Here is a 13,080-nt window from a genome sequence, read left to right as displayed (position 1 = left end):
AGGGAACCGTTTAAAATATTTATTCATGTCAGTCAACAAAAAATATTCTAATTGCATTCATCCTTTTCCTCTAAAAACAAATAACACCACTGTCCTTTGCATATTGAAATCCTAGATTTAGCAGATTTGTTGATCTTGTTTGTTACAAAATAATGGCACCTTATTGTGTCTTTCTGCTTCCGCTTTTTATTCCTCTTGTACCAGAAATGTTCTTTTTGATTTGAAGCCCCTGTTTCCACTTCATCTGTTAGGTTGAGGGGAAGAGTACAGCTAAGAATATAATTTACATAATCACATTTTAACACAACAAAAAGTATTTAAGATGAATATTTAGGTTGTAAAACAATAACTGATAGTTTGTCAGCCATGTTATTTTAAAACATTAAGTCATTTTCAGTATACTTAGCAGGAGGTCTGAGAAAAAATATCATCACACCCACTACTATTACATCATACTAAACATAACCTGAAAGTTCAGTAGACATTCAGCTAATAGCACAATTACATTATTGTGATTGGCTATCGACTGAGTGTCCCATTCACCACACTATTACAAACCACGTTGTGTGAATTTTAAGTTAAATAATCCAGTCTTACAGTGAGAAGGAAGAATCAGGGTTTATAACACACATCTCTCTAACTTCAACTTAGGCGACCAGTCTTGTGGCTTTGGAGGCTAATTTGCTATTGGCTGAAGTCTAATAGGGAAACACATGCACACACACACACACACACACACACACACACACACACAGTCCTCTTCTCACTCTTGCACATCCCACACATGTGCGCCGCCACACAGTGTCATAAATAGACAGACAGTGCCAATCTGAGGCCTGGATGTGAGCCAGCTCTGCAGCAACTCAGTAGTTAAATTATTAACACCAACTGGGAGAGAGACAAAGAGAGGAGCGGATCAGGCGGCTCAGCAGAGAGGAGATCTGGAGAGGAGAAAAGAGGAGGTGAATTGAGACAAACCAGACATCAGAGAGGCTGAGGAGGTTATCTGTTTAGGTGGTGAAGGTGTGTAAAGATGAAGAGAAAGAAACTCAACAACCATCTAAAATATAAAAATATCTTTTTGATTCTCAACAGAGTAGGAGAGTTTGGGATGAATACAGAATACAATAGGCTCTTGGTGTGAGTGAGAGGAAGGTAGAGAGGTGGATGTTGAGGTTTTTCATGGATGGCAGTGGAATACTAATGGTGTGTGTGTATGTGTTGGTGTGTGTATTTAGCAGAGTGAGGGGAGGGCAAGAGAGATGGCGAGAGATCTGGGGATGTTGGTTCTGATCCAGAGAGTTAATGTTGCGCTCATTGATGGATAGAGTGCCAGCCACCACAATGTGTGGATGGAGCATTGCTCTCTCTCTCTCTCTGTCTCTGTCTCTGTCTCTGTCTCTCTCTCTCTCTCTCTCTCTCTCTCTCTTTCTCTTGTGTTCCTGCTATAGTTTGATGTCTCTCATCTTATTTCTCTCTCTTTTTCAAAACTAAACGGTGATCACAGAGCACTGCCACAAAGCCACCATCAGATCCCAAACAACAGCAGCAGCGTGTGCATCCATAGAGAGCCTTTATGATTCGCCGTCATGTCAGCTACCCCTGTGGCAAGACATCATGTATTCTTGTGTGTTCAGCAAAAATATAACTATAAGTATTGTGTGTGTGTATGAGAGTGAGAACATCTAGATTTTAAAGATTTTAAACATACCTGTATATTAAAGGCATGATGATCCAAATGCAAATGAAAACGTCACCCCAACACCAAAACTGAACACACAAGACAGGAACATATTCTAATTCCTATAAAGTTTCTGACCTTTTAATAGACAAAAGTCTAAGACAAAAATGTTTTTTGCATCTATATGTCAAACTTTTCTTTATCTGTAATATTGTCCAAAAACATACTGATTGGCCCTTTAAGTAGGAAGCCAAATAGTGGTACTTGTGTATATGTGTGTATATGTGTATATGAGAAAGAGAGAGAGATGTGTGTGTGGGCATGTACATCAACCAAAAAACTAAAAAAAACTGTATGTGTGTGTTTAAACAGATAACTTCTGAATGCAAATGCATGTTCAGCACGAAACCAAAAATGAAGTGGAAGTACCATGTGTTTTATAGTGTGCATGTGTGTTTGCCTCTACAATATGTGTGTTGTTTTTATTTACACGCAGAACTAAAAGCTTGACTACTCTGTCTGTAAGCCCCCACACACACACACACTCTCACACACACACACACACACACACACACACACACACACACTTTCCCCAGCTTCCTCAGCTTCCTCCTTTCTGCAGGGGCATCGGGGGGTGAAGTGATCTGTGCGAAAGCCTCCTGTTCTATGCGCCGCGTGGCTGAGGCAGAGGGGGATTGTGGGTAGCTGCTGTCTGCAGGGGTGGGGGGGTGGAGTTAGCGAGGAGGGGAGGGGTGGATGGGTTGCCGGGGCGGGCGGCAGCAGATGGCGTGCCACACTGTGAGGGCCGTCGGCTGGCATCCAGAGGGGGAGGAGGAGAGAGGGAGGGGAGGATTGGAGGATTGGGGGGGGGGGGGTGTTGTTGGTTGGAGGGGCATTGCTCCCAAAGTGCCAGCAGGCATCAGGAGAGAGAGGGAGAGACAGAGGTGAGGGGGTTTGGTGGGAGACAGGCTGGTAGACAGGCAGACTGGAAGGAACCCACAGACTCTGAGATTAGAGCTTAAGCAGGGCTTGGGAGCAGGATTTCGCTGCTAATTGCATCCACTGAAGAAGAACCAAAACGACAGATTTGTCTTTGAACCCTAATTCATTAGCAACTTTTGACCTTTTCCACTTCCATACAGTGTCTCCCGGTGCCCGCTGCCGAGGGAGTTGCACAGTGGGCCAAGCAGAGGTCCACCATTGGCATATTGTTGTCTGAGGATTGCCACCGATGTAGCATGAGGTTGGCATGTGGAGGGCATCAGGTTGGCATATGTACTGTGAGGAGTTGACACAGGGTCTGCTCTGATGTGACATAAGTTTGGCAGGCTTGGCATCAAGGTGGCATGAGACTGGCACCGGGTTAGTGAGGGGTGCTGAATGGATAGTGTCTGTCAAAGAGGTCACGGGTGTGTGTGTGCTGTTTCTGTGCTTCATGTATCTGCCTCTGATACAGACAGGAAGTAGTGGAAGAAGTGTTTACATCCTTTACTTAAATAAACTTGCCTTGCCTTAAGTAAGTCACAATACCACTCCTGCATTTAAAGCTTGACTTAAAGGTGGGGTATGCGATTCTGAAGAAATCTAATACCATGACAAATACCATGATATAGAGAGTGAACAACGACACAGCAAGTAATATAACTAACATTAGCTAGGTTGTGGGTTAGCTTAGCTACTAGGTTGTGGGTTAGCAAACTGTTGCTACAGTTTCTGCTGCAAAGCTAAAAGCCAGAGAGGACAAGATGGTTTCCCAGAGCCAGCAAACCAGCTCCAGACAGCGATACTCATGACTCTCCTGCTACTATAGCAAACATGACAATAACAGCATATCTTGGCAAGCTGAATGTCCATGGGTAATTTAAGTTTACCTGACACACAAATCATGGCTGGAATGGGTGGAATAGTGTTGTGTGGCTCTGTTCGAGCCGCTTTGTCAGTTCTGTGTACAAAGGATTTTTTTTCAGTGTGCACACTGAACGGACAGCTAGCGGATCGTGAGGAGATATTTGCTGAATTTGACAAAAAGACGTATACTGGATTAGAATTGCATACCCCACCTTTAACTAAAAGTACATAAGTATCAGGAAAATTTACTATTACTGATTAGTTAATGTGTAGGCTGTGTTTTAATGTTGTAGTGGGTTGAAGTGGAGCTAATTTTATCTAATTTATAACAATGCATCATACTTTTAAGATGATGTTATGATTTTGATATAATATCTTAATATGCAAAGTAATTAACTTTAGCTGCAGTGTCAAATGAATGTAGTGATGTAAAAAGTGTAGTTTTTCTTCCTAAAATGTAGTGGAGTAGTAATGTAAAGAAGCATAAAATTGAAATACTAAAGAATGGTAACGGCACCTCAATGTTGTACCATACTTTTCATCACTGACAAGCCCTAGGGCTGTATATGTTCGCGCTTTAAAAATCTTGTTGCTCTCACTCAGGAAATGGCACACAGGACCTACATATTTCATTTAAAAAATCTTTGTCATTCCACATTCATAGGTGCGCATGCTAATGCTAACCCACGTCTCTTGTTGACTTCTTCAAATCTGTGCTAGAAGACTTTGCTAAATGCACTCAGGCGTACCAACGCTAGCTAGGACACACTCCTGAGCCATTTAGGTTGACCTACTTGGTTCATATGTTGGCCTGCTTCAGCCACAGTCCTTGTTCTTTCCTCTATGTTTGATGAGGGGAACATTTCAGTGTTGTTATATTTCTGACAGGGCAACTTGCAACATGCATTATGGTTGTGCATTGAACTTGATATGTAATTTGGGTCACATTCCTGGGAGCACAGGAGATATTGCAGCTTTTGGAGGTGAATGGGTCTCTTTTTGTATTCACTGTGAGCACTTCACATTACCTGCAAGTATTGTTGAAAATGAGTCTCTGTCTCCTTCTAATTAAGGTGCGGGTAACAACCAGCACCTTCAGCAGAGCATGCACATATGTAGACAGACACAAACACTCAACACACACAGATACACATATGCACCCGTACACACACACACAAACATGTATACACACATACACACAGACATCACAACCCGTTGCTACTACCACAGAGCAGGGTTGAACAGATGTTGAGGAATTTAAGATGCAAAAGGGAACTGGGACCCCCCCACACACACACACACCCTGTGCCCCACCTCTCTCTACCCCCCCTTCACATAAACACACGCACTCACACTACCAGTTTTACACTCTAATACACACATGAATCTACATATATTACACCCAAAACTTGAAGCTACATCTTTCTTGTCTCTACACCTTTAGATCCGATATGTATGGACGGTTGCATACACATGTATGTACATGTGCATGCACAAAAGCAGACACAAATACACACGCGTACATGCATTGTGGTCCACATCCCCCTCCAGGCTGGCCCTGCTCATAAGGGGCACCATGTGGCACTCTATTCCCTCTGGCACGAGGCACCGACTCTGCCAGCTCTGCATTGTCCTCTGCCTGTGGAGAGCATGCGCCCAAACCATGGCCCCTCTCTTCCTCTGTCTTTATCCCTCTCTTTCATTGCCTGTCCTCTTGTTTACCATACATGAACTGAGATGGATGTCGTTTGCTTGCTTTCGGTCTCCAAAGTGCACCGAAACTTAAGATGAATTGGTGTGTGTTTGTGATGGAACACTGTTGGGAAATCTTCCCGCGCCTCATTGTCTGCCTTTGTGGCCCACCAAATTTCCAACCTTTGTCCAACTGAAGTAGTAAATATTGTTGTAAAGTGCTGGCGTAGATGGTTTATAGTGGTTTAATTCAGTAGTATTATGTACCTGTCACAGCAGCGTACCTGTCACAGCAGCAAACTAATGTAGGTAAAATCCCTTCCAAAGCCTTTGGAAGTGGGGGTGGGTTTATCCTCTCTACATCACTGGTCAAATCATGAAAAAATGAAAAAATCTTATTATGTTAGTGTTACAGGTGACAAATCAGTGTGAACTACCTCTGACATTAGATGGATCCTGATCACTATAAGTGCAAAAGATAATCACATTATCACTTAGGATCTTAATTTTGTACAGAGATTGGATCGGTTCCATTTAATTTGATTAGCCTCATCTCATTAAAACTTTGAGGATTATTTGACGATTTTTTGAACGTCGTCCATTGTAGCAGCATGTAATGGTAGGATATATTAAAAAAATTATAAAATTGATATAAATCATTAAATATGAAATTCACAGGAAGAAGAATGAAAAGAAAAGTTTATATTTGACAGTTCATGATATACACAGAGTGTACTAAAGTTTGGTTGTGTCTGAACCATTACTGGTCTAATTGACAAAAGGTTGTGCGTGCCATAAGGAGAAAAGTGAGTGAATGATGCTTTGATTTCTCTCTTTTTCTCCGGCTCCTCAGAGGGAAGCAGCACCGTCCCTCCTTCTACCACACAGCTGCTCTGAGGAGAGAGGGGCTCTGCGGGGCTCTGGGTAGCCTTAGCTCTCTGTGCTTGGGTGAGAATTAGCCAGCTTTAGCGCTCGCCTTGCCTGGTAATCCCTTAATCTGGCAAGGCTGAGGAGGAAGGCTTTGGAGGAGAGATGGTGTGTCAATCCATGTCTTCACATCTCTCTTGGCACAGCGAGTCACACAGAAGACATGGAAAAGTTTGCAGTTGAGAGTTGTGCCATGCCATAATGAATTAGACATGTTATTCTGTATGAGGTATTTCATCTTCTTTAAGGTGACAATTTATCATCATCATAGTATATTCATAAAATTAGGCAATTGTTGAGAAGATTTGTAGACTGTATTTCATACCATGGTACTGCGTTTCTTAAATTTCAGTCCACATGTCCAATACACCCTGTTGCTTCCTGGACCAAAGGATGTTGCTTCTTAAATCTGCAATAACCATTTTCTTTGTCAATTAGAGGCAGTGGAAACAAGTTGTGACACAACATTGACATATCATTACCATTTAAGTTGATATGGCAAACTTTTTAGCAATCAGCAACACATCCAGCCAACTTAAGTCCAATATTCACTCTCTTTTAGCTCTGTTTTTGCCTATTCCAACTGCAGAGGAAAATGTCTGGCTTGTTAGCTGCTAAATGTTCCACCATGCTCACCAGCTACTGGCTAACTATGTCTATAGTCGTTTGGAGATGGGCAGGTAGTGTACAGTGGGTTTTTATAGCTTTTTTGCCAAAAACAGCTCCCTGCTGCTGCTAAACACAACACTATGACAGCTAAACACTGAGCTGAAACTCACCATAAAGCTCCGTAAAGCTGAGGGGAGCTGAAGAGTCTGGTGATAATTCTCTGTAGGTTCATCACTATGACTGACACCTTTCACATTATCATTTGAAACATTGTTATTATAAGAATATTGATTATAGCTGCTTTAAGTTATGGTTTTCACTTCAACTTTACTGGAGAGGATGTGAGATTTTTTTTCTTTTTTCTTGCTCACTTTTTAGTTTAGTAAAGTAGGAGTCATAAAGAAAAGTCAAGAAGGATAGCACAAGCATGTCATCCACCGTAGAAGGAAAAAGAAATCCAGAGCTCAGTGAAAACAGACATCTACAGTAGACAAAGCTATGTGATATTAAAATATTAGCACTAAAAACCAATGCTAGTAAACAACTTTACACATGTAATTTCTCACAGAGCCACTCTTTAATTTTCCACTTAGTTTTTCTTTGGCTCACTGTATTTTTAATTGGCAATGGTGACTTTTTCCTTTCCAGTCTTCATGTATATAACCATAAATATTTGCCCAAAGCAGTCTTAAACCATGTTACATACACAGATTTATCTGCTGGTTCTAGTGTTGTGTGCAATTTTTACCTCAGAAAAAAAACTGCAAGTACCAGGTTACCCAATATAAGTGACCCTCTAACCTCCAGACCCAACCATACGCTGACCAACTTGTGTTGGGATACCTGTACACGTGTTTGATGCCTCATAGCGTTCCTGCAGATTTCTGACATGATGTTCAGTGCGGTGTGGGAGCCAGTTGTGGCTCACTAGCTTTTTGGCTTTGACTGCGTTTATTTTTAGCACTCAAACTTGATATAATAATGATCAACTGATCTAAAAAAAATCTCACATACAGCACTTTGAAAATGGAGGACATACTGTTGTGTAGCAGAAATCAGAAATCTGTTGTCTATCCAAACATTACAAGGTGTAAATAAAAAATACAAAGTGATATTGTGACAGTGCATGCATTTTTTTAAAATTCCTGAAAATGTTACAGAAATGGAGGAAAAGTGACAATTGCCTGATGATAAGTGATAATTAAACTATACTCCTGCTAATTGCCTATGAATAACAAAACATCCTGACATGTTAACATTTTCATGAATGCAATAACACAGAGGGGAATGAGGGGCAGCCTGGTACTGATTGTGCAACCACATGGTAATGAATGGCTAATGTGCTGGTGCAGAGGAGACGTTAATTCCATCCTTATTCCCTTTTGCTCAGAGCAGGGCACTGTGTCTTGAGCCTTTTAATCTGAGCCCTTTAAACCTTTAATCTGGAAATCTGTCACATACATTCACACAAACACACACATATAGAAAACATAGACACAGACAACCTGTCATTGCCTTGTAAAAGTACTACACCATACCTGTCACACCTCTCTATCTCTCTCTTTTCTCTGAGACACGTGTGACATATTGAGTGCCTGCAGCAAGATTCTTCCCCATGAGCGGCATTCCAGAGCAGGCCGTCCCAGGGGAGCATGGGAGTGAGGCTGGGCAATGGTGGGTCTGGGGGGGGGGGGGCTTGTTGATGATGATTGGAGGGGTGTTAGGGTGCTACTGTTCACTCTCTAGGCCAAGAGTTGTGGCTTTGCAGCAGGACAGTGACCTTAACACTAAACTAAAACACTGTGGCCTCAGCAGTTTCCACACTGAGCAGCTTGGCTACACTTCTAGACACGATGGATAGGTAGATCACTTTATAAATCCCCTAGGAAGAAACTAGTTTGGCAACCATGCAAAGAAAAAAACAAACTTCAAAAACAATTCAGACAGGTCACAACGAACCACATATGAAAGACATACTTGTACTAAAATACTAACACATATATTAAAACACATTCCAGGAAGACCTCAGGAACCAAGTTATAGGACAAAAATAATATCAATACAATTTGATCCATTAACTAAAGGCCAAGTATTACGCTTGAAATAGACAGATGAATATACAAATAAAACAAGATCAAACAAGGTTTTCAAATGTTACATGCCACCGTGGACACAAAGGACCTACTAAAATGTTCTGTGGACACATCTGGGGCATCCTAAACCTCACTCAACACTTTTTAAGCAGCTAGGTACCCCAAACAGGGAGTGACCTTCATACTGAAGTTTGAACTTCTGGTTCTTTCCTAGCTTATTCTATGTGATGTTGGTTGCTTTGCAGTTTCCTCTGTAGCTTGAACAGATATTTCATTGCTTTCAGTTTGCATTAGATGTTGTATATTGCAGTAGGATGCTCTGATTTGGTTTGAAGAGGATCAACACAGAAACATCTTCATGCATGGCGAAATGTTTCCATAAAGCATCACCTGTTTTAGAAATGTTTCATGTTCCTTTTCTATCTCACAACAACACATATACTGCAGAGTGTAGTTTTCTAGGCCTTTCTAATATGAGCTGTTGATTGTGTCTCTCCTTAATTAGATGAGAATGGGGACTTGGTGTGCGTGAGTGGAGACACTGTGTGTGTGCATTTTTGTCACATGTTATCTTATCATTTCTTCTCATTCTCTCGCTTTGTCCTCGCTCCTCTCCTCATTCTTTCTGTCTGCCGGTTAATATTTCATTTGCTATGCAGTAGTAGCGTGCTGGTACATTAACCAGCGGTGCCAGTCGAGCTCTCTGCTTGTGGCTTGCTGTATAAAAATAAACACACTCTAGTTGTAATGAACAGATGTCTCAGAATTTAAACGTGCACCCCCGCCCTCGTCCTCCTCCACACACACAAACGCACTTCACCCTCCTCTCCAACCCCTCCTCCTCCTCCTCATTCTTGCTCACGCGTAAAGGCGCACATGCATGCACGCACACACAGCATGCAGTTACACTCCTGCATCCACATGTATTCAGAAACACAGAAAGCAAAAGAGCTGCAGAATCAAGACACTTTACCCACATGAGTGTATATTGAACATACACAGAAACCATTACGCATTTATTACCATGTGAGCTTTCCCTGGCAGAGGAGCATGTATGGCAGACATTATGTTGCTTTGCCAGTCTCTTCCTCTCTTTATCTGTCTGGACTTTCCTCTTTCTCCTCCCTCCCTACATCCCTCTCTGTCTTTCAGTCTGTTAGTCTGACAGCATGCTAACACTGTGGTCATTTTACAGACTATTTTCATGAGGTCCTCCCATCCACTTTGCAGAACCAGTCATCCCACAATCCCCAGTGGCATCATCAGAACCCATTTTGGTACTGTGAGGAAAGGATGGGCATAAGTGTATATGAGTGTGTGTGTGTCCATGTGTATGTGTGTGTCCATCCCCCTTGTCACTCCCGCTCTTTTCCCACTGAGTGTGTGCCAGCTCTCTGTGTTTGCTGGCTGACAGGACCGAAGGAGAGTCGATTGTTCTCTACGTACCCAGAAACCCTCCCCTGCCAAGTCTGGGATGAAATCCTTTCTATAGCGCTAACTCCTCACAGTCGGCATCGCAGAGCAAAACACACATCATTACTGCTCCGGGTGGGAGGGTGATACCATGCTAAAAGTCAGATACACAAAGGTCTGTTTTACATTAACACTGCAAAAAAACTTTTTTAGCAAGTCAAGAAGTCTTTTCCTTCGAATAAGTGTACTAACTGAGCCAGCTAATTCCAATCAAATCTTGTTTTATAATTTTCCTGAAATTAAATGACATTTTGTTTGATACTACTGGAATGATCTGCCCTTGTTGGTCAGTATGATTTCAAGATGATCTGCTTAATTTCAAGATATTATTTCAATCTAGCAAGTCCAAAAGAGTTCATCAACCCCAATCTATCAGAATACTCTTTTAATTGTTTTCCGTTTCTATGTGTAGGACATGCATGGGAGAAAAAATCCACATGCATTTCTAACATGTCACCAACAATGAGTGTCAATCAATTCATCACCAGCAGCAGGTGTATCGAAGAAATTATTTCAGGAAAATTCTTGAAGAAATTATAAAAAAACAAACAAATAATTTCAGCTCACTGGTGAATCTTCTGGTTTTGTTCAAGGTCAAGGTTCAAGGTTCAATTTATTCATCCATAAAAACATGGAAATTACAGTGGTCCCATCCTAATCAACCAACACGGATTACCAATAGTTCTTAAGAGTTTAAGAATTTGTTAAGGGCTACTACTCTAAAGTACAGAGTACTTTTTTTAAGTTTGCAGGAGCTGTGGAAAGTAAGCAGAGTTGGTGATGGACAGAGCAGGTCATCCCTGTGATGGCAGAAGAGGAAGATTAAAGGTGAAGGAAAGAAGGCGAGATGAAGGGCTGAATGAAGGAGAAGGGAGAGATGAAAGGAAAAGGGGAGAGGTGCGGAGGTCGTCCGGGGGGTGATCAGTGAGGTGGACTCGATGCCATCTGACAGGTCCAGCTGGGAGACTGCCCGCCCCCCAGCGCTGCAAACTGGTCAATATGGAGGCCAATTACTGCTGCCCATGTGACCAGGGCATCATCCAACCCTATCATAACACATACGCACGCACGTGCGCGCGCATGCCATCTGTGCAGACCAGCAACGGCCCCCCTCTGATCCAGTTGTGTCCCCGTGCACGCTCCTACTTAACCTCCTAAACAGGGGCCAGCCACGCCCTGCCGCCGGACCCTCTGGAGCATACCGAAACTGGCCCTCCGCGAGGAGGACGGAGAGCTATCGGACAGTTCAAGAAGACTTTCTGCTCACACTCTGCAGTCAAACTCTCTGAACAAACACTTCTCCCCCCGTACACGTCTGGCACCACCCAAACCCAAACCCCACCCAAAACCTATCTGGCCACCCGCCAAAGGCCTGAAACCTACCTGGCGCTCACCCGGATCCCCACCTCTGTCTTTTCACCCCCCTACCTTCTTCCCTGCCCCCTTTACCCCCAACCTCCTGCCCCTCCTCTCCTCTTCCTCCTCCTTCTCCTGAAGCCCTTGTTTCTCCCTTGGCAGGACCTCCAGCAGTAGCAGTTTAGCTTCTGCCTCGTCTTCTGCCCCACTGCCCGTGCTGCACCGTGCCCCATTGTGTGTTAACAAACAGATGTTGTGGAATTTCCTCTGAATGGACAGCCAGTGACAGGCCCGCTCCCTTGTCTGGCAATGTGGGTGCACTGGCATACAGTCTGGCAAAGAGGTTGGCCGAAGTCTGCACGATTGTTTCCTCTGTACACATGTGTAATATTTTAGTTTTCAGTGCATGTGTGTGTGCAGGCGCCAGAGAAGTTAGCAATGTAACAATTGCAGTTTTTTCGGACATAAATTATTCAAATGCATGTGCGATCAGTGTGTGTGTGTGTGTGTGTGTTGTATTTTTTAAATTAAATCTGTGTCCATTTCAACTGCATTACCTCATGGTTTGTTTTTTAATCACTGACAGATTTCAAATGCTCCCAGCCTTGAATCCTAAATGCCTTCATTCCCTTTATATCCATATGATGATCTGATATCTGCATTTCGCAAAAACACTCGGTTATTATTTTAGCTAGACGTTAATTGGAATTCACACCATAATACTTGTGACATTTTGATAATCGCACTATTGACTGTTATGTCGGACAAACACTTTTGATTTTTTTCCCTACCAAGTTAAGTGAGAAAAAGAGTGGGCATGAACATGATAATTTAAACAGCGAGATTCAATCACTCACTTTTCATCCTGAGTGGAGCACAGAGTGTCATTGGAAGTTTTTTTAGACTGGCTAAAACTGACTGTAGTTACTTGTCAGACCTTTAATTGCAAAATTATGGCAAATAGAGTATTATAGGAGTCATTCACAAAAATGAAAATAATTATATAAAGTTTGTGGGAATGTGTAAAATCAAGTGATTAACCTAAATCCTTTGGTATAATTTGGTATTATCTCTGATACAACATATTATCTCATTTTGTCTTTATTGAATAAAGGTTTGACATTGGTAATTAAAGTTTTAGTTAATTTGATGATATGTTTTATGATGTGATGAAATGTCCCAACCTCTCTCAATCTCTCTCTCCCTCTCTCACGCACACACACGCCTAATGTCCATGTAGAGGCCTGCTAGAAGTATAGCCTTGTAATCCTCTATGTAACTAAAATATGAACTGCAAGAGTGATTAACAGTGATAAGTTAGCAAACAAGAGGTTGTCCATTGTTTTTTCCTTCCTAACTTAATCAAAATTCTGACATTTTTTCTTAAAAAATTGGCCTCAG

This window comes from Siniperca chuatsi, linkage group LG21 (genome assembly GCF_020085105.1).
Source record: "Siniperca chuatsi isolate FFG_IHB_CAS linkage group LG21, ASM2008510v1, whole genome shotgun sequence".
NCBI classification, from domain to species: Eukaryota; Metazoa; Chordata; class Actinopteri; order Centrarchiformes; family Sinipercidae; genus Siniperca; species Siniperca chuatsi.
The sequence above is the reverse complement of the archived record's forward strand: the minus strand, read 5'-3'. Positions refer to the sequence as shown.